The sequence below is a fragment of the Protopterus annectens genome, chromosome 12.part0 (genome assembly GCF_019279795.1).
Source record: "Protopterus annectens isolate FY-2018-M chromosome 12.part0, PAN1.0, whole genome shotgun sequence".
Classification (NCBI taxonomy): domain Eukaryota; kingdom Metazoa; phylum Chordata; order Ceratodontiformes; family Protopteridae; genus Protopterus; species Protopterus annectens.
Genome location: NC_056746.1, coordinates 860,933,158 through 860,956,932, shown reverse-complemented (window position 1 = coordinate 860,956,932; position 23,775 = coordinate 860,933,158). Strand labels below are relative to the sequence as shown.

General features: G+C 43.2%; 1 protein-coding gene across 2 annotated transcripts in view; it reads left to right on the top strand.

Moving 5' to 3' along the window:
• The window catches only part of GID8 (GID complex subunit 8 homolog), a 444,881-nt gene that overhangs the window by 294,728 nt on the left and 126,378 nt on the right, over window positions 1-23,775 (top strand). The gene's annotated exons all lie outside the window — the stretch shown is intronic.

Sequence of the window (23,775 nt, the reverse complement as noted above, 5' to 3'; positions counted from 1 at the left end):
TCCAGTGCTTCCATGATAGATTAGTCCAGTCTAGTGTTTTGTGTGTGCATCATTCTGGCTGTTTGAGAGAGCTTGCAAAGCAGTGTTTAGTAAAATGTTTAGTAAACAAGCAGGCCAGTGCATCACTGTCCCAACCCACCCCAACATACAAGTATGCAGATGTTTTATGCTTCTGTCTATAAAAAAAGAAAGCTGCTAAGTTCTCTTGCAATTCTGAAGTATGGAACCACATGATGTATCCCCTGATCATGGGGTAAGATGAGTCATTACTCATGACGTTATAACAAGTTGTTATACGATTTTCAAGAGGAAAAGTATAAAAATTGAGTAGTTCTAAATTATGTAGAGAGATTTGTGTCTTGCATGCATATGGGCAGTGTGGCATGGTTATACTTCATGTTAATGTGGGGAAAACCCCCACCTTAGCATTTCCATCTTTCACAAAGAGATAAAACAACTGTATGTATAAATGTCTACTGCAGGGTGAGAACACACTGAGGACAAGTTTGTAATGCAGTTGGCTTTCTTGCCTTTCTATAAAAGTTGGATACTTTCTTTCCACTCATTATTGTCTGTAGCAGAATCCAGACATTTTAGATAGTAGAGGACTATGTGTTTGTCTTTCACGTTGAATTTCAAATAGGATTATTCTTAAAACAGGGCTGTTTCATTAATTTTACTAGTCACCGATCTTGTCCTTCTTCCCTGATCATACAGCAGGGATGTTCTTCGTGTTTCACTGCTCCACTCATCACACTTGGGTTATCTGCCTGCAGGTAGCCCTCAGTCGGCCCGAATACCAGAGTCTTAGGATTTCTGCATCAGATGCTGTTGCTTCTTCCATGACGTCAGGTCATCAGGGGTATAAAACAGGCAGCCGGCACCATTACATCAGTCTTTCTTGCCGAGGAAGAGCCTGAAGCAGAAGCAGTTTGCAAGTGCCAGTTGGCCGCTACCTGAAATTTTCATTTTTGAGTTTGTAATCCTGAAGTCTTCTAAAGCTAAGTACCTCGTTGGGGATCCTTTTTTCTTGCTCTAACCGATGTCAGAAAAAGTTAACAATTGTCTTGCCTGTGGAAAGCAAATACCTCAGAGTTTTTCATTCTTAATGCGTCACCTGTTTAGATCCGGACCATGACGTCCCTCGCTGTCTGTTAACGCCCAAACAATTTGTCAGGTTATCTTTGTCACTAAATTTTTTCGCTCTTATTCTCTGTATTCCGAAATGGCTTCGATAAGCCATCAGACTACTGATCTTCAAAAAAAAAAAATGTAAAGATAAAGACAGACTGCATAGATCTAAAACTGCCAACGACACTTCCGTTAAGATAGTTGCCAGTCCGCCAGTACTCAGTGAGGTGCCCTTGCAGCCCCTGATGCCCGCTTCTACAGATTCGCAGGCCTCTGCTGAGACCCATTCGGAGTCCAGTATGCCGCAAGATGCTTCGACTATGGAACTTGCAGATGTCTCTACCTTGGATGGGTCTGGAGCCGCTGGGCAGACACCAGCTTGTGAGGGTGTATTCCGAACTACCGATGTTCGAATTAAACCGCCGACTTTGTTTTTAGCTAAAACTACCGAGTTTCTGAGGCCAAGTGTACACACTACGCCTAGAAAACAGATGACCAAAGCGGATATTCAAGCTCACATGCCACAAAAACAAATGCTTATTTACCCTATTTAGGGGAAGCCAGCCTTCCCCGGCTAAGAGACAAAGAATGGAGTTTCATTCTGATTCTACAGACCAGGAGTCTGACTCTGACCCTTCTGATTATTAGGACATGCCCTTATCAACCTATGAGGATTCAAATGCAGAGGAATCCATTCCCTCTGCCTCCCCTCCAGAGGATTTTTCTTTTGGTGCAAGCTTGCTTACTTTGAGAGCATTTCTGCTGGGAATGCCAGGACTACTCTGTCCAAAAAGAGACTCTAAGAGAATTTTTAGAGTTGTGTCAGCACAGGCCTCTAGCTATACCCCCTGTCCTGGATATTGTAGATGATGTTTTTATGGAATCCAGTCTTAATCCAGATACTTTACCCCCGGCCCCTAGGAAACCTGACAGGTACTACTACAAGAGTACCTGATTCCCACACATTTCTCCAAGAATCCTACTGCGGATCCAGAGACCATTTCCCAGGGACCTAAAGGTATTAAGGCTACTAGAGCCAAAAATCCTACCCTTACAGACAGGGATTCCAGAGCTTTAGACAGATTGGGTAAGAAGGTATATACCTATGCAGCACTTGCCATCAGGGCATTGAATTGCCAGTTTTACATGTTGAAGTACCAGCAGTATATTATGGAACTAATTAAGCATAAAATGGGGTTACTCCCAGATTGTGCAGAAAATAAAGATTTACAAGAGCTAATACATTCTGCAAACCAAGTTAGTAAGCATACTTTGCAGTGTGGCTTTGATGCTGTAGAAGCATCTTGCAGGGCTGCAGTCACTGGGTCTGTACTGAGAAGGCATGCTTGGCTGAAGGAACAAACCTTGCCAGATAGTGTCAAATCCAAATTACTAGATGCTCCTTTAAATAAGGACGGTTTATTTAGCACCAAAGCAGAAGAGGTTCTTAAAAAGATGGAAGAAAAAGCTAAATCTATGCAAACTGTTAAAGAATTCTTACAAGTGCAACCACCTAGATTCAGTAGGCATTGGCCTTCTAAAAACTGGTCCTTTCCAGCCCCTTCCAGGCCTTCTCAGACCAAACCCAGGGGAAACGGGGCACCCAGACTACAGTCTCAGGGTATGCAGAGATCTAAACAATGGAGTGCCCCCACCTCAAAAACAAGGAGTGGTAAGCCGCCCCTGTATGGAAAACGTTCACAATGACTTTTCAATTATCCTTCCCAGCCCTGCCCAATTACTTGTGCCCCTAGGAAGAAAACTTGCCCTTCAAGCAAAAAACTGGACATCTATTACTCAGGGCATATGGGTCCTAAACATTGTATCCCATGGGGTACAGTTTCTACTTCCATACACTGCCAACCCCAAGCAGGTTTCCAGATCTTCCTCCAAACCAGTGGGCAGAGGCTCAGAAGCAAGTACTTCCCTGCTCAAATTCTACTCCAGACTTTTACTGGTGCCCAGAAAAGAGGGCTCTTGGCGCCCAATCCTGGATCTATTCACTCTCAACACCTTTCTGGTAGTCCCAAAATTCAAGATGCTTACCCTGTAACAGCTTCTCCCTATGCTAGCCAAGGATGCCTGGTTAGTCACTCTAGGCTTAAAAGAAGCTTATCTGCACATCCCCATAAGGGAGTCTTGTAGAAAATATCTATGCTTCAGGGCAGGCTGTATGCACAATCAGTTCTCTGCACTTCCCTTTGGCTTATCTACTGCACCTTGAGTATTCACAAAGTGCCTGGCTCCAGCCATTGCATACTGCATGCAGAGAAATATCCAAATTTTCCCATACTTGGGACGACTGCCTGATTCGGGCGGACAGTCTGGAATTGCTACTTCAGCACCTGGCATTTGTAAAAAGCCTTCTCACTTCATTGGGGTACACCATCAATGAAAAGAAATCACGACGGGTGCCCAGTCAAAAGATTGTATTTCCTGGGAGCAAGCTTGGACACAGCTTCCCAGATGGCATTTCTCGCTTCAGAAAAAACAGGCCTATCTGACGAACTACTTCAAACAAATGGCCACCAGAACCCAGCTATCTGCAAGACAAATACTGCAAGCCCTAGGGTTCATGGCCTCATGTATTCGGCCAGTTCCATATGCAAGACTGCATATGAGGAAACTTCAATGGTACTTGAAAAGTCTTTGGTGCCATCATTCTCAGGACCTGGAAACAGTCATTCCAATCATAACTTGTCTAAGGGCAGAGTTCCTTTGGTGGACAGAAGCATGCAACCAAAACAAGGGACTGCTTTTCACTCACCCCCTCGCCACCCAAACCCTGACAACAGACGCATCAGACTATGCATGGGGGACTCGCATGGCAGGCAGATGCATTCAGGGCCACTGGAGCCCAGCCCAGATTCTCCTGCACATCAATCAAAAAGATGCTAGCTGTACAGAATGCTCTGACAGCCTTCAAATACCTAATCCTTCCAGGACAACTGCTTAAAAAAAAAACAACACCACAGTTATGTGGTACATAAACAAGCAGGGGGAACCCATTTTTACCTGCTCTGCAGGTTAGCCATGGCCTGTGGAACACAGCCTTGAACAACCAAGTGCATCTACAAGCTCAATTCCTGCCAGGCAAACAAAATTCACTGGCAGACAACTTGAGCAGAAATCTCCTAGACCCACATGAGTGGAAATTGGAACCTAACACCTTCAACCTTCAGATCCAGAGGTGGGGGACACCGGAGGTGGCCCTAATTGCCTCCCCCAAGAACCACCAGTTGAGCAAATTCTGCACCAGGAACCCTCACAGCAGGGCCTGGAAGGTGGATGCCCTATTCTTTCAATGGGAAAACTTCTCAATTTATGCCTTCCCCATCTGCCCCTCCTCTCAAAAGTACTACTCAAGATAAAACAGGACAGGCCAAGGGCAATTCTTATTGCCCCAGACTGGCCACGCCAGCACTGGTACCCACTCTTGCACAGTCTGACAACAGTGCCACCCTGGCACCTTCACCAGACTCCTATTCTGCTATCTCAGCAGGAGGGGCAGCTTTTGCATCCACAATTGCGATCCCTAAACCTTGCAGCCTGGCTTATCCCTTGAATACACCACCAGCAGCCCTCAGCAAACAGGTGCAGCACGTCATTCTTGAAGCCAGAAGGCCTAGTACTAGGAAATCCTATGCTGAAAAGTGGAAAAGTTATTGTTCTTGGAACCAGTCTCAAGGGAAGGACACAGCAGTGCCCTCCTTACCTCTAATGCTGGATTACCTAGCAGAGCTGCTCCTCAGAGGCTTATCCTTCTTCTCCATTAAGATTCATGCCTCTGCCGTCTCAGCTCATTATAATACTGAGCCACCCCTATTTTCTCACCCTCTCAACAAACAGTTCCTGAGAGGGGCAACTTAAGGCCCCCTAGGAGAGCACCCACCTCTGCCTAGGGCCTTAACATTGTACTGGAAAAGGTCACGCTTCCCCCTTTTGAACGTGCAGCTTCAGCAGAGTTAAAATTCCTCTCTTGGAAAACAGCCTTGCTTTTAGCCATAACTTCAACAAGAAGAGTGAGTTGCAGGCACTAATGACTGTGGAACCCTTCATTATTTTCCATGCTGACAGGGTTTCCATCAGGACTAACCTGTCCTTTATTCCTAAGGTGACGTCCAGTGTGGATCTAAACCAGGGGTGTCCAACCTTTTGGATTGCCGGGGCCGCATTGAGTGAACAGAAATGGTCTTGGGGCTGCATATAAAATATATCATATAGTTAACTCTTTCACTGCCGCAGGAGACCAAAGTCGACCTCCTGCCTGTAGTGTACATGCATTTGAACAATGAATAAATGCCTAATATTTGCCTTAAAATTATAATTCTCGTTCTGAATCTAATTCTCTGTTAACTCTAGCATCTTGGTTAATATAGCTTTTATTTACAAATAAACAGATATTCATTACAGCACTAGCAATTCTCACTGGTGAAACCACTCCAGCAGTCCAGATATGTAAAATGTCAACATTAGCAGTCCTACAATACTATAATCTACAAAAGTAAGCCAACAAATTTGCAATAAAGTAAAGAATTCAAAGGACTGACTTAATAAAACAATTCTGAATAAGCTACAAGAGGGTCTCACCCAAACAACTGGTGCCAGAAACATGGCCTCAATCTAAATGCCAAAAAATGCATCATCATCCCCTTTGAAGAGTGATGTCCCCACAAATTAACACATTAGTAAGTCTTGTAAGAACGCAATCAGTCGTGAGGTGTTTGAGCACCCATGTTGACAGAAACCTGACTTTTGACCACCACGTTGTCTCCGATGTTCTTCGTGTTTCACTGTTGCAGTCATTACATTTGGGTAATCTGCTGACAGGTTGCCATCACTCGGCCTGAATTCCAAAGTCTTGGGTCCTGCGTTGGTTGCTGTCTCCTCTTCCATGACATCAGGTCGTCAGGGGTATAAAACATGCAGCCGACGCCATTTTCTTTAGTCTTTCTTGCCGCGCGGTGCCCGAAGCAGAAGCATTTCGCAAGTGCCGGTCGGCCAACTACTGAAATATTCGAGTTTGAGTTTCAGATCTGAAGTTTTCAATAAAGCTAAGTACCCCGTTGGGGAAACTTTTTTCTTCCTCCATACCGATGTCAGAAAAAGTTAATAATTGTATTACTTGTGGGAAGCAAATACCTCATAAGGATTTCCATTTATACTGTATTCTTTGCCTAGTCCCTGATCACAACGTGCCTGGCTGTCGGGTTTTGTGCTAGATTTAACCAACGCACTATTAAGCGTCGGTATATTTTTGCCTCAAAGTATTTTGGAAACAGATTTAACTACCCAGAAATGTTGTCAGATAGTAATCCGACTACCGGAGTACATAAAAAACGCAAAGAAAAGGACAGAGAAAGGCAGTAGAGATCCAAAACAGAGGACGAAGTTTCTCCTAAGCCAGTCGCCGGTTCGCCGGTGCTCAGTGAGGCGCTTTCGCAGCCCCTGATACCAGCTACCTTCGAGTCGCAGGCCTATACCGACACCCATGTGGAGTCCGGCATGCCACACGATACTCAAGGTATTGGACCGACGGATGTATCTCCCTCGGATGGGTCCGGAGCCACTGAGCAGGCACCGGCTTCTGAGGGTATGACAGACCTCAACATTTGTATATCAAACCAACGACAGCTGCAAAAGCAAAAAACAGATGATTAAAATGGCTGAAGACCTTATTACCTTGATCAGGGGTACCCATCCCCCTCCAGATAAGAGGCCTAGGCAAGGCACTGATTATGAATCTTCAGTTCAGGTTTCTATTTCTTCTGATTCCACTTCTGATCAGGAATTATCTATACCTCCCTATGAGGATTCTGATGCAGAGGAGTCTATACCATCTGCTTCTCCTTCTGAGGATTATTCATTTAGGGAAACCTTGCATACTTTGAGGGAGCATTTTCACTGGGAGAGTCAAGATTTCTCAGAATCAAAAAAGGGGCTCAGGAATTTCCTTCTCCCTCAGCACAGGCCTTTAGCCATTCCCCCCTATTTTAAACATTGTGGATGATGTGTTTTCGGAGTCGAGCTTGACCCCTGACTCCTTATCTCCGGCTCCTAGTAAGCCTGACAGTTATTACAGGGTCCCTGACTCTCATAAATTTTTATTTAGAAACCCTGCTGCTGATCCTGAAACTATTTCACAGGGTCCAAATGGAGTTAAGGCCTCAACAGCAAAAAATCCTACCCCCTCTGACAGAGATTCCAGGGCACTGGAGTGATGGGGAAAAAAGGTTTATACATATGCAACCTTGGCAATCAGAGCCTTAAACTGTCAATTTCATATGCTTAAGTATCAACAACATGTTATGGGATTGCTGAAATAGAAAATGATTTTGATTTCTGAATGTGAAGAAAATAAAGAATTGCAGGAATTATTGCATGCAGCTGAACAGGTTGGAAAGCATATTTTGCAATGTGGTTTTGACTCCTTAGAGGCCTCCTGCAGGGTCGCCGATGTTCATCGTGTTACCCTGCTGCAGTCATCACACTTGGGTTATCCTGTCATCAGGCGGTCCTGCAGTCGGCCGGAATTCCAAAGTCTTGGTCCGGCATCGGTTGCTGTCGTTTCTTCCCTGACGTCAGTGCGCCAGGGGTATATATATATATATATATATATATATGTATATATATATATATGTATATATAAAATGCATCCAACGCCATTTTCTTCAGTCTTTCTTGCCACGCAGTGCCCGAAGCAGAAGCAGTTCGCAAGTGCCGGTCGGCCGACTCCTGAGATTTTCGAAGTCGAATTTCAGATCCGAAGTCTTCAGTAAAGCTAAGTACCCCGTTGGGGAAACTTTTCTTGCCTCAGACCGATGTCAGAAAAAGTTAATTGTATTTCTTGTGGGAAACAAATACCTCATAAGGATTTTTACTCTTACTGCATACCTTGCCTAGGCCCAGACCACGACGTCACTGGTTGTCGTTTTTGTGCTAGGTTTAATAAGCGTACTATAAAAAGATGCTTTGATTTCGCACGACACTATTTCGGTAGAAAATTTAACTACACAATGCCGTCGGAGCAACCGACTACCGGCGTGCACAAAAAACGCAAGGATAAGGACAGGCAGCCTAGGCCCAAGCCAGACTCCAAGGCCTCAGCTGGACTGGTCTCCAGTTCACCGGTCTTCAGTGAGGCTCCGACGCAGCTCCTGACTACCGCAGATTTGGAACCCGAGACCGCTTTGGAGCTTTTGGCGGAGAGCGCTAGGCCGATGCAGCTATTTTGTTCAGCCCCTACCGACGACTCTGCAGAAAGAGATGTCGGTCCTGCAGAAACGCCTTCGGTTTCTGAAGGCGTCTTCAGACTGACGACGCTCACCATAAAAACGTATCCTAAGCTTAAGACTCCTATTGAACCTAAAAAGACTGCACTGCAGTCTCCAGTTCAAGGCCCCATGCCTAAGAAACAGATGCTTAAAATGGCTGAAGATTTGATCTCTTTAATCAGGGGTTCCCAACCCCCACCTGACAAAAGGCCTAGACAAGAGGAAGATTATGCCTCCTCTGATCAAGTGTCTATTTCCTCAGGTTCCTCTGGGGACCAGGATTACTCCTTCTCCCCTTATGAAGATTCTGATGCTGAGGATTCTATTCCCTCAGCTTCTCCTCCTGAAGACTACTCCTTTGGGGAAACTTTACACACTATGAGGGAACATTTTCACTGGGAAAGTCAGGACTACTCTGACTCAAAGAAAAGGCTCAGAGTTCCCTTTACTCCCCCAGCACAGACCACTTGCCTTCCCCCCAGTTTTAGACATTGTGGATGATGTTTACTTAGAATCTAGTTTGAACCCAGATTCTCTGCCTCCTGCTCCAGCCAAACCAGACAGATACTATAGAGTGCCTGATTCACACACATTCCTTTATAAAAGTCCTGTTGCTGATCCAGAGACTATCTCCCAGGGTCCCAAAGGGGCTAAGGCTTCTATGGCAAAAAATCCTGTACCCTCTGAAAGGGACTCCAGAACACTAGACAGGTGGGGGAAGAAGGTTTACACCTCAGCCACTCTAGATATGAGAGCACTAAATTGCCAATTTCACATGCAAAAATATCAGCAATTTCTCATGTCTCAGCTAAAACAAAAAATGAGCACACTCCCTCAACAGTCTGAATTGAAAGAAATGCAGGATCTGTTGCATGCAGCTGAACAGGTGGGCAGACATACTTTACAATGTGGTTTTGATTCTTTGGAGGCTTCCTGCAGAGCAGCTGTCACTGGGTCTGTTATACATAGACATGCTTGGTTAAAGGAACAAACTCTGACTGATCATGTTAAAGCTAAGCTTCTAGATGCTCCCTTACAGCAGGATGTTCTATTTGGAGTTAAGGCAGAAGTCTTAAAGAAAATGGAGGATAAGGCAAAATCTATGCAGACAGTCAAAGATTTTCTACAGGTACAGCCCCCTCGCTTCAGCAGAAATTGGCCAACTAAAAATTGGTCCTTTCCAGCTACTGACAGACCACAGAGGGGTAAATACAGACGTCCAAGAGGCAGAGGACAACCACACACCCAATAAAAACCTCGACAATGGGGCACTGCAACACAGAAGGGAGGAGGAGAAGACAGGCCCCAATCCACCAGAAGGCAAACTCAATGACTTGCAACTCATCTGGCCAAGCAACAGTCTCTTGGCAGCTCCCTTGGGAGGAAAACTCGCACTTTTTTCAGACAACTGGTACATTGTCACAAAGGACAAATGGGTCCTAGACATAATTTCACGAGGATACAGATTCCATTTCCACACCTTGCCATTGAAAAGGGGAATGCCAAACCTGCCACAAAATAAATGGGCAGAGGCACAAAAACAAATTACAGCTTTCATGGATATGAGAGCCATTCATCTGGTACCTACCTGAGAGCAAGGCCAAGGATTTTACTCAAGACTCTTTCTAGTCCCCAGAAAGGACAATGCCTGGAGACCAATTCTGGACCTTTGAATTCTAAACACCTTCTTACAAGTACCCAAATTCAAGATGCTAACACTACAGCAGCTTCTTCCCGTGTTGGGCAAGAAAGCATGGCTAGTAACGTTGGACCTCAAGGAGGCATACCTTCATGTCCCTATCAGACAAAGTTGCAGAAGATATCTCCGTTTCATTGCAGGTTCAACCCATTACCAATTCTCTGCACTGCCCTTTGGCTTATCTACTGCGCCCAGGGTCTTCACAAAATGCCTGGCACCAGTAATTGCATACTGCAGACAAAGAGGAATTCAAATATACCCATACTTGGACGACTGCCTCATTCAAGCAGAAAGCAAGGACATCCTCTTACAACATCTGGCTTTTGTAAAACATCTTTTAAGTTGCCTGGGGTACACAGTAAACGAAAAGAAATCAAAACTAGTACCCTTACAAAATATGACATTCCTGGGTGCCAGCTTGAATACAACGGCCCAGAAAGCTTATCTGACGCCAGACAAACTACAACTGACTCAATATTTGAAAACAATGGCAACAAAGACCCTACTCCCTGCAAGAAAAATTCTGCAGGCCTTGGGCTTCATGGCATCTTGCATACTACTAATACCATTTCCAAAGCTGCATATGAGGAAATTACAGTGGTACCTAAAACGTGTATGGTCTCAACACAGCCACAGCTTGGACACGATATCTCTCATTCCATGCCTACAACAGGAGTTTCTATGGTGGTCACAGGCATGTCACCTCAATAAGGGTCAGCCTTTCACCTTGCCCCCAGCCAGGCAAACTATGACAACAGATGCATCGAACTATGCCTGGGGGGCACACATGGCAGGACAGTGCGTTCAAGGCGTATGGAATGCAGATCAAAGAAATCTGCACATCAATCAAAAAGAGATGCTAGCTGTACAGAATGCTCTGACAGCCTTCAAGGACCTATTACATCCAGGACAACTTACAATAAGGACGGACAACACCACAGTAATGTGGTACATGAACAAACAAGGAGGTACGCACTCCTACCCCCTATGCAGACAAGCAATGACCTTGTATAACACACCACTGGCTTACCAAGTTCAGTTACAAGCTCAATTCCTGCCAGAAAAAAAGAACACATTGGCAGGCGACCTAAGTAGAAACATCATGGATCCCCACGAGTTGAAGCTGGATCCACAAGTATTTGCAATGATAACTCAAAAATGGGGCCTTCCAGACATAGACCTGTTTACCAGCCCCTAAAACTATCAGCTAACAAAATTTTGTACAAGGACACTTCACCATCAAGCTTGGAAAGTGGACGCACTCTCAGTTGGAAAAAACTGACAGTATATGCCTTCCCTCCATTGCTTCTCCTCACAAAGGTGCTACTGAAAATCAGAAAGGCGAGACCACGACTGATACTCATAGCCCCAGACTGGCCACGCCAGCACTGGTACCCACTAAGGAATATGGGCCAAGGCCCATCTTGAATTTTGCCACAAATTGCTCATTTGCTCACACAGCAAAACAATCAGATTATACACAGCCAGCTCAAAACCTTAAATCTGGCTGCATGGCAGATCAACTAAGCATCCAGCCAGCTCCTCTTTCACAAGCAGTTATGGAGGTTTTTCTGGAAGCTAGGAGGCCCAGCACCAGGAAGGCCTACTCAGACAAATGGAAAAGATTTTGCGCCTGGAACCAAGCTAAAGGCCAAAACACACTTCAGCCTCACATGCCTCAGATTCTACAGTATTTAACTGAGATGTTGCACAAAGGATTTTCTTTTTCTTCCATTAAAATCCATGCATCAGCTATTTCAGCCCACTACAACACGGATCCACCCTTATTTTCACATCCACTTCTAAGGCAGTTCCTCAGAGGGGCAAAAAACATTAGACCCCCCCCAAGAGAGCACCTACACCAACATGGGAACTCAATTTTGTTCTGGAAAAACTTACGCTTCCTCCCTTTGAACCAGCTTTCTCTGCAGATCTACAGTTTCTATCATGGAAGACTGCCCTGCTGCTAGCAATAACTTCAGCTAGAAGAGTCTCAGAGCTGCAGGCACTAATGGCAGTGGAACCTTTCCTCATTTTCCATCAAGACAGAGTTTATCTAAGTACTAATCCTTCCTTCATGCCTAAGGTGGTTTCCAGTGTGGCTCTAAATCAAACCATCCACTTACCCACCTTTTTCCCAAATCCACAGAACAAAGGAGAAAGACTCCTGCATTCCTTGGACATTCACAGGCAACTTCGTTACTACTTGGATAAAACTAAGGTTTTCAGGAAATCTGACCAGCTCTTTGTATCCTATGGTATAGCTTCACAAGGGAAGTCTATATCAAAACAAACCATTTCCAAATGGATAGGACATTGCATTCGTTTTTGCTATACCCATCATGGAAAACAAGTTCCTGTTACCATTAGGCCACACTCTACCAGGGCAACAGCTACATATACAGCCTTCCTCAGGGGGTTCCAACCAAGGAGATTTTGGAAGCTGCAACTTGGAGTTCAGTACACACCTTTACCAAACACTACCACTTACCACTTTACTCTAAGAATAGAGCTGGCTTCGCCACTGCAGTTCTGCAGGGCCTTCTAGCCTCCTCTAACCCTCTATGAATCCTCCACCCATCCTTAGCTTTGGGATTCTAGCAAAGTGTGATGACTGCAGCAGGGTAACACGATGAACATAGTACAGTTTTGTACCTACCATAAATGTAGATGTTAGAGTGTACACCCTGCTGCAGTCCAGGTTACCACCCCCTCCATCCCCTCTGATCTAACTGACTAAATCTCTACAAAACCTTCCTGATGTATTTGCTTATAGCTAGAGGGATTTTGTGTTTGTGCTAAAAACTTCATAAATTTATCAGATGCATTATATATATATATATATATCCATCCGTCAGGTGCCCCCAAAAAGGTGGTCAGTAATTAGTGTATATATATATATATATATATATATATATATATATATATATATATACCCCTGGCACACTGACGTCAGGGAAGAAGCGACAGCAACTGTCGCCGGACCAAGACTTTAGAATTCCGGCCGACTGCGGGACCGCCTGACGACAGGATAACCCAAGTGTGATGAATGCAGCAGGGTGTACACTCGAACATCTACATTTATGGTAGGTACAAAACTGTACTTTATTGGATCTGTGATTTAGGAGGCATGCCTGGCTAAAGGAACAAAATTTGCCTGATCATGTTAAAGCTAAATTGCTAGATGCACCTTTACAGCATGATACTCTGGTATTAAGGCAGAAGAGGTTTTAGAGAAAATGGAAGACAAAGCTAAGTCTATGCAACTGTTGAAGACATCTTACAAGTGCAGCCACCACGATTCAGTAGACACTGGCCTACAAAGAATTGGTCCTTTACTGTGTCAGAGCTCAAAGGGGCAAATCCAGACACCCTAAGGGTTCCAGATACCAGGCGCAAGATTCATACAGGTCAAAGCAATGGGGTGCTTCTACCTCCATATCAGGAGGAGATAAAGCGCAAACCTACAGAAAACAGTCCCAATGACTTCCCTCTGCCTACACCAAGCACTTATCTGTTGGCAGCACCCATAGGGGGGCAATTAGCACTTTTTGCTCAAAATTGGCAGTTAATAATCCAGGACAAGTGGGTACTAAACATAGTATCACACGGATACAGATTCCATTTCCACACTCTGCCAATGGCAAACGGTTGGGCAGATCTGCCCAAAAATCAATGGGCAGAGGCACAGAAACTGGTTACATCCCTCATGGATATGGGGGCCATTCAGCCAGTACCAGAACAGGATAAAGGACAAGGTTTTTACTCAAGACTGTTCCTGGTACCCAGAAAAGACAAGGCCTGGCGGCCAATACTGGATTTATCAATTTTGAACACATACCTGGACATTCCAAAATTCAAAATGCTGACTTTACAGCAGCTTCTGTCCATGCTGGGCAAGAATGCTTGGCTGGTGACATTAGATCTAAAAGAGACATACCTGAATGTCCCAATAAGACAGTCGTGCAGAAGATACCTCAGATTCAAGGCTGGCTTAATGCATTACCAATTCTCTGCACTGCCCTTTGGCTTATCTACTGCACCCAGGGTCTTCACAAAGTGCCTAGCACCAGTAATTGCATTTTGCAGACAAAAATGTATACAAATATACCCTTACTTGGACGACGGTCTCATTCAAGCAGAGAGCAAGGACATTCTTCTTCAACACCTGGCGTTTGTGAAAAGGCTTCTAACATGCCTAGGGTACACAATAAACGAAAAGAAATCACAACTGGTACCCTCTCAAAAGATAACATTCCTGGGTGCAAGCTTGAATACAACTGCCCAGATGGCTTACCTCATGCCAGACAAGCAAAGGCAACTGACTACTTACTTCAAACTGATGGCGACAAAAACCCAGTTATCTGCAAGACAAATTCTGCAGGCTTTAGGCTTCATGGCATCCTGCATCCTACTGATTCCACATGCGCGATTGCATATGAGGAAACTTCAATGGTACCTAAAAAGTTTATGGAGTCAGCATTCTCAGAGTCTGGAAACAATGATTCCTCTCATACCCTGCCTTCAACAGGAGTTTCTATGGTGGGCAAAGGCATGTCACCAAAACATGGGACAGGCCTTCACTCTACCCCCTGCCAGCCAGACCTTAACAACAGATGCATCAGATTATGCCTGGGAGGCTCACATGGCAGGAAGATGCATTCAGGGCATATGGACCCCAAAACAAATGCATCTACATAGCAACCAGAAAGAGATGCTAGCTGTTTAAAATGCCCTAACAGCCTTCAAGGACTTGCTTCATCCGGGACAACTACTGATAAAGACAGACAACACCACGGTCATGTGGTATGTAAACAAGCAAGGAGGCATACACTCATACCCCCTTTGCAGATTAGCCATGACATTGTGGGACATAGCTTTGACCTACAAAATACATCTCCAAGCTCAATTCCTGCCAGGAAAGCAAAATACTCTGGCAGACTATTTAAGCGACCCTCACGAATGGAAACTAAATCCACAAGTCTTGAGCATGATAACAGAGAAATGGGGGAGCCCTGACATAGATCTATTTGCCTCTCCTGAAAATTATCAATTGAAAAGATTCTGCACAAGGACTTACCACAGACAAGCATGGAAAGTGGACGCCCTGTCCTTCAGTTGGAAAAACCTATCCGTTTACACCTTTCCTCCTCTGCCTCTTCTTCCCAAGGTCCTCCTAAAAGTCAGACAAGAGAGACCAAAGATGATACTAATTGCCCTGGACTGGCCCCGCCAATACTGGTACCCAGTCCTAAGGAACTTGTCTCAGTACCCAGCTTGGACCTTACCTCAAAGACCGCAACTACTGTCCCAGCAAAACAGATCCTGCACAATCAACTCCAGACATTGAACCTGGCAGCATGGCTTATCATGTAGTTATACAAACAACTCCTGTCAGTAAAGCTGTGATGGATGTCATTTTGGAAGCCAGAAGGCCTAGTACTAGAAAATCTTATGCTGATAAATGGAAGAGATTCTGTGCTTGGAATCCAGCACAACGAACTGATACAGCAGAACCAAATATTCCTCCGATATTACAATACTTAACTGAGATGCTTGACAAAGGCCTATCTTTTCCTTCAATTAAAATCCATGCCTCTGCCATTTAGGCTCATTACAATACAGAGCCACCAATCTTTTCTCATCCTTTACTAAAGCAGTATCTTAGAGGAGCCAAAATTCTAAGGCCTCCTAGAAGAACACCGTTACCTGCATGGGACCTCAATTATGTATTGGAAAAGCTCACCCTGCCTCCATTTGAACCAGCTGCTACCGCTGATATAAAGTTCTTATGGAAAACAGCTCTGCTACTAGCAATTACTTCTGCAAGAAGAGTTTGAGCTACAGGCCCTCATGGCTGTAGAGCCTTTTATCATATTTTACCCAGACAGGGTGTCTCTGAGGACAAATCCTACATTTATGCCTAAGGTGGTTTCCAATGTGGCTCTTAACCAAACAATTAATCTGCCAACCTTTTATCCAAATCCGCAGAACAAGGGGGAGAGAATTCTGCATTCCTTGGACATACACAGACAGCTTAGATTCTACTTGAGCAGGACTAAAGCTCTAAGAAAAACTGAACACTCACTAGTGACATATGCTGCAGGATCAGAAGGAAAGGTTATTTCAAAGTGGACAATTTCAAAGTGGATAAGCCACTGCATCCGTTTCTGCTACTTGCACCATGGTAAACCTGTGCCCAGGGGCATTAGGTCTCATTCCACCAGAATCACCTCAGCAGCCTTTCTCCGAGGAGTACCAACCAAAGACATTCTAGAGGCTGCTACTTGGAGTTCTGTTCACACCTTTACAAAGCATTATCATTTGCCTCTCTACTCTAAGTCCAGGGCAGGCTTTGCCACTGCAGTTCTGCAGGGCCTTTTAGCTGCACCTAATGCTGTTTAGCTCCAGCCTCCCAACCATAGCTTCGGGATTCTACCCAAATGTAATGACTGCAACAGTGAAACACGAAGAACATAGTACAGTTGTGTACACTTAACATAGATGTAGATGTTCGAGTGTATTCACTGTTGCAGTCCAGGTTACCCACCCACCATCCCCCAGTTATTCGGGAGTTTATCTTTCTTTGTCTATGTTCTACATCCTATTTGGTGTATTTGCTTGTAGATGAAGGTAAAGTTTATATTGATGCATGTGTATATAAATATATATATATATATATATATATATATATATATATCTATAAAATTATTACCTGAAACCTCAACATTCTCGCCAAAATAACCCACAAAAGTTCTGGGCAACCATAAATCAATTACTACAGCCAAGCAAACCTGTCACACCCAACCCACAAGGCTCTGACATAAATATTCTGGGCAACCATAAATCAATTACTACAACCAAGCAAACCTGTCACACCCAACCCACAAGGCTCTGACATAAATAACCCCAACCAAACAGCAAATTCCTTTAATTCCTTCTTCATCGAAACTATTCAAACCTTAGCAAGTCAACTTCCCATCAAAAACACACACATGTCTAACAGCAACCTAAACCTACCCCCACCTTTTCACTTCCAACCAGTCCCGACAACTTATATTCTCTCCCTTCTAAAAAAACTCAAACCATGTACTCCCTCTGCTGACCTATTACCCGCGGAATACTTGCAATTAGCAGCTAAAGCAATAGCCTTCCCAATTTCAATCCTGATAAATAGAACCATCACTGAAGGATATGTCCCTAAACTTTGGAAAATCTCCCACATTATCACACTTCATAAGGGTGGAAATTCTACTGAAATCTCTAATTATCACCCTATAGCCCTTCTTTCGCCCTTATCTAAGATCATGGAAAGGTGTGTCCACAAACAACTGCTTCACCACCTTCTCCATAATAACCTACTCTCTAACATCCAACACGGTTTCAGACCATCCCACAGTACCACCACAGCCCTCCTCTCCTTTACAGACACAATCAACAAAAATCGCAACAAGAACACCCTTTCCTCAGCACTTTTCTTAGATCTGTCCAAAGCCTTTGACATGGTCAACCACCAAATACTCATTCACATTCTTCAATCCTTATCAATTGATACCCAATCTATTAACTGGTTTAAGTCCTACTTAAACAACAGACATCAAGCAGTACTCTGGAACTCCATTCTATCCTCCCAACTACCTGTCAACATTGGTGTCCCACAAGGGTCTATACTAGGTCCTCTCCTATTTTCTTTATTTATCAATGACCTACACCAAGTAGCTCCCCAAGCCACATGTATACAGTACGCAGATGATTCAACGCTTATCTGTTCAGCCACATCTGTATCACACCTTCACTCCCTCACACAACACATATTTAACTCTTTAGAAGAATGGTTTTCCCAGCATTGTCTACTACTCAACCCTAAAAAAACTAAACTGCTCCTCTTCACACCTTCGAGCAAATCTCCCCTCATTGATTTTACTATAACATCAACAAATGGCACACTTATATCACAAGAGTCTACTACCAAACTACTAGGCATTACCATTGACAACACCCTTAACTTTGATTCCCATATTAACAACACACTGAAAACCATCAATAAAAAAATAGGCTCTCTATACAGAATCAAACCTTTCCTCACTCCAGAATCTAGAACAACTATAGCCCACTCCCACCTTATCTCACCCCTTCTCTATGCCTCCCCCATTTTTACCAACTTATCAAAAAAAAATCTGTCAAAACTGGAAAACTCCTACCACAACATAGCCAGATTTGCCACAGGAAACCCTTACAGAACCCACCACTGTACTAATTTAAAACAACTAGGCTGGCTGGAATATCAACAGCAACTAAAAATTAACCAGCTAAGTATAGCCCATCAAATTCTTTATCAACCTGACAAAACACCTATACTATCCAGTCTGATTCGCCCATACCACAACCTAAAGTCCCTGAGATCTGCACACAAACTTCTTATAGACTCTGTCAAGTCAAACAACAAGGCTGGAGACTCTCTCTTCTCAAACACTGTTGGAAAAGATTGGAACCTGCTTCCCTCTGAACTTTCTTCTATTCCCTCAAAGTATCCCTTTAAAAAGAAACTCAAGATTTACCTCAGAACACAATGGCTGTGCCCCTGTACTTATCCTGACTAACTTCACTTCTTGACAGCTGACTTATTTCATCCCTGACTAAGTTTACTTTCTTTTTCAGCTGATTTTTCCTTAATCCCTCTCTCTGTACATGTTTATTGTATACTTCATGAATGTCCTATTCTATAATACTTTGTCATTCCATCACTTTTTGTACCACATCACCAGTATCAGTCAAAAATGTTTTTATCTTATTATTATGTTATTATGTTTACATGTAGTGCCTAATGGTTTTTACTTAGTATCATTAAAATTATAAAAGCGGAGCTTATCTCCCCGGGCCTCTACTGAAAATGGACATATATCCAGCTAGACTAGCCCGGTCAACAAATGTAAAATAAAAAAAAAAAATATATATATATATATATATATATATATATATATATATATATATATATATATATATTTTTTTTTTTTTTTTTTTTGCTACCTTTTTGGGGGCATCTGACATCTGGGGCAAGAAAAACTAAAGAAAATGGCGTCGGCTGCATGTTTTATACCCCTGATGACCTGACATCATGGAGTGGAGACAGCAACCGATACCGGACCCAAGTCTTTGGAATTCAGGCCAACTGAGGGCAACTTGCCAGCAGATTACCCAAATGTAATGACTGCAACAGTGAATACACTCAACATCTGCATTTATGGTAAGTGTACACAACTGTACTTTGTATGGAAAGCTTTTTACATGGCCCACTTCATTAGTAAGGGTATCTCATCCAGGGACAAGGAGGTCATAACATCCCTGTATTCTTCCTTTACAAGAGCCATTATTGAATGCAATGCCCCTTTTGGCATGTGCCTCAGCAAAACACCCTGCCAAAAGAAAGACTACAACCATTTCTGACAAAAAAGGTCAAAGGACTATGTTCACTTAGTTATCCAGACAGACTAAAAAACTTCTTGCTTTCCTCTGTCTCTCGCTGGCCCCTATAAATTTCATCCCTGGCTTACCTTCCAGGCTAAGACAGAGCCTGCCTTAAGAGACTTCCTCTACCCCAGAAATACTGGTTATATTTAAAACGCTCACTGCAAAGACCACAGCCTTCACTACAACATAAACAAGCCACTTTGTATGGGTAGGTTCTTGACACAAAAACTTTCAACTTCTGTAAAAAGCTCCTCATTATCAAACAATGTAGTTCAGCAGCACAACAACTAGATGGCTGGATGGTTAGCCATAAATGTACTCCTTGAGTAAGTAGCATAGCCTTCATCAAACCAGATGGAAAATCCACATACTAACATTTCCTAGCTGGATGACTAAGATCTAATATTGGTTGCTCAAGTCTACTTGCCCAAGAACAGGGGCCTATTTAACTAAGAATTCCATTTGCAAAAATATATTCATTTATACATATTAAATCTCTCTCTTACACACACACACACACACACACACACACACACACACACACACACACACACACACACACACACACACACACTCACACACGAAGCCCCTACTTGTAAAATAGGCAACCTTAGTAATTACATGGTGCACACACACTGAATGAAATTGTCTGGAAGTCAAAATATCTGAAAAAAAAAATTATAATAGGGATGGATTCATCCATGCAATTTCCCACCATCAGTAAATCAACAAACAATTGCTCAGCAAAATAAAAATCAATAAGAAAACCATAAACTCTCGAAGATCATACTACATACTGGAGTAAGCATATGACTTTCCTCCATTCTAAAGCCATTTGACATTCCAACATTTTAATGTGTGCAGAAGTTATTCACAGACTGAGTTTACTGAGCTGTAATGCTGACCTTCGCTTTTGGAAAAAAAACAAAAAAAACAAATTCCCAGACTTTGTCAATAGCTCAAAGTGTAGAGAGGATTATTTTTTTTATTTATTATGTATGTATGTATTTTTGGAAAAGTTCTTTAAAACTGTGCACACCAGAAACACAGAAAAGGTATTGTGATAAGTAAACCACAGACTGCTGCGAGAAATCAGTCACATTAGGACTCTATGCTTACGTCTGAACCAGTGAAGCATACCTGTCAGTTCCAAAATAATTTAAAGTAACTTAAGAAAGTTGCTTGCAAGGTTACTTGACAGTTTATATTGGAAATAAGCAGAGATATTAAAAAGGCTCTGTTTCTCATAATTATGCTGAAAAGTCTTCCAAGATAAGTACAACCTTCTGATTTAGTATGGAACCATATCTCTCAAGCTTGGAGCAAGAAATCTGGACAAAGCGAAAAATAAAAGTGGGACACAGGCCCAAAAATAGTTATGCCTCACAGACGCCTTTGAAACAACTGTAGCTGCAAGCATTATACATCACTTATAATATTTATATCCCATCATTGTCAGTTAAGAATTATATGGCTCATTCAGTCCTGCCGCCTTTTGCAACAAAGAAAACCATGCTTTGAAATGACAAATGCACTAAAAATAAGTAAAATATATTGCATCAACATCCTGCAACTTCCTACCTGCAAACAACCACATAGCTTTCACTGAAACTAGGGCTGCTTTATTTCCCCATGAATGACAGCTGTCCCTAATTAAGTCTAATTGTATACAATCAGGATCTGGACTACCTGAAATGTGCACTTTCTTTAATTAAACTATATTTCTAAGCCCACTTCCTGTATTTTTTCAGTAACATCCCAATATTCATTTCCAGGTCACTTTACAAGACCTTGGCAGTGGTAGACTTTGCATCCTTCAGACCCCTACAGGACCACACTCATACTGCCTAGCATTGTCCATTAAATATAAATATCCATCCACTGTAAATGGCAAGAAGTTATGTCTTAAAAAATCTACTTTTGACATGCCTAGTACCCAAGTATCCAGTTTTGAAACAAAGAAACATATTCTCCACAGTCCTTAAGTCTCTGTCTTTAATAATCATCTACTGTTGCAGCACTCTCAACACATAAGCACTCACATAAACATTAAAACCCCCAACATTTAAAAAATGATATTGTACCCACCTGATTTGCCAGTATTGATGATCCAACAAGGCTATGCTTACTGTTTTCCAATCTACCAGTGCTTAGAACCCATCAGTGACAAAACAGTACTGGGTGCTTTTTTGTTTGTCAGAAAAAACAATACAACTTTATATGCTACAGTCCCACATAGTCAATCCACTACTGACCCATTAACCCTAGGCTGCTGTCTCATTTTTACTTCCTGGAACTGCATTACCTTGGGTGACTGCTTTTATTTCATAAGCAAAAGATACAAATTGGAAGATCGGCTCCATGTCAGGAAAGCCGCAATTTAATGAAAGTGTACTTTTAATGTACGATATATTTATGAGCTAACTTGTTTGTGATCAGTAGGTAGACTGATCATTATTAGCCTCTTTGTGCATGTGTGTGTCTCTCTCTCTCTCTCTCTCTCTCTGTCCCTCTGTCATGCACACACATACACTCCTCCTTTCACGCACATAAACATTCTGCTTTTATACACTCACGTACTCCGTACTTGCCTATTAACACAGGTAAGTGCTGTCCCTTTCAAAGGCAATGGTGGAAAATCCATACACGAGTCCCTCTTCAGCGAGAACACACACACTGATTCTTCGGCGCAAAATAATGGCGTAAGCACACTGACCCTTTTTTGGCACAAAAAAGAAAACTAAAAGGGTGCTTTGGCACATGTGCTCACTGGGAGCGAAAAACAAAAAGTGTTTTGGGGCATGTGTAAATCGATGTTGCAGATGTTTTTCATGTTTCACTGTTGCAGTCATTACATTTGGGTAATTTGCTTGCAGGTTGCCCTCAGTCGGCCTGATTAACAAAGTCTTGGGTCCTGTGACGGTTGCTGTCCCTTCTTCCACGACGTCAGGGGTATAAAACATGCAGCTGACGCCATTACATCAGTCTTTCTTGCCGTGTGGTGCCCGAAGCAGAAGCAGTTTGCAAGTGCCGGTCTGCCGACTCCTGAAATTTTCGTTTTCGAGTTTCAGAACCAAAGTCTTCAACTAAAAGCCAAGTACCCCATTGGGGAAACTTTTTCTTGCTCCTTTCCAATGTCAGTAAAAGTTTAATAATTGCATTACTTGTGTAAAGCAAATACCTCATAAAGATTTTCATTTGTACTATATTCCTTGCCTAGGCCCTGACCACGACGTACCTTGCTGTTGGTTTTGTGCTTTATTTAATCAGCGCACTATCCATTGTCGATATATTTTTGCCTCTAAATGTTTCGGTTCTCTGTTTAATTATCCAGAAATGTCGGTTAGCCATTCGACTACCGGGATTCCAAAAAACCGCAAAGATAAAGACAGAGACAGGCCGCCGAGGTCCAAAACTGCCAACGACGCTTCCCCTAAGCCAGTCGCCAGTTCGCCAGTACTCAGTGAGGTGCTTTCGCAGCCCCTGATACCCGCTACATCTGATTCGCAGGCCTCTACTGAGATCCATTCGGAGTTCGGTATGCAGCGAGATACTTCTAACTATGGAACCTGCGGATGTCTCTACCTTGGAGTGGTCCAGAGCCGCTGTGCAGGCACCGGCTTCTGAGGGTGTATTCAGGCCTACGAACTTGCATATTAAATTGATGCCTCCTTCATTACTAAGGCCTAAATCACGATCCATGTCCAAAAAAACGACGCCCAGGCCACATGCTCAGGCCTCTATGCCTAAAAAACAAATGAGAAAAATGGCTGAAGATCTAATAACTCTAATCAGGGATAGCCACCCCCCCCACCCCCCACTAAGAGGCCTAGGGCTGAGCTTGATGATGAATTTTCTGATCAGGATTCTTTTTTTTTCTGACTCTTGTGATGACGTGGATTTGTCCTTACCTACGTATGAGGATTCTGATGCAGAGGACTCTAATCCTCTGCTTTCCCCTCCTGAGGATTTTTCTTTTGGGGAAACCTTACATACTCTAAGGGAGCATTTTCACTGGGAAAGCTAGGAATTTTCTGATTCAAAAAAGAGGCTTAGGGATTTCCTTCTCCTACCTCATCATAGGCCTTTGGCAGTTTCTCCTGTACTAGACATTGTTAATGCTTTCTCAGAATCCAGTTTGGCCCCTGATTCCCTGCCTCCTGCTCCCAGTAAACCTGACAGATACTACATGGTCCCTGAGTC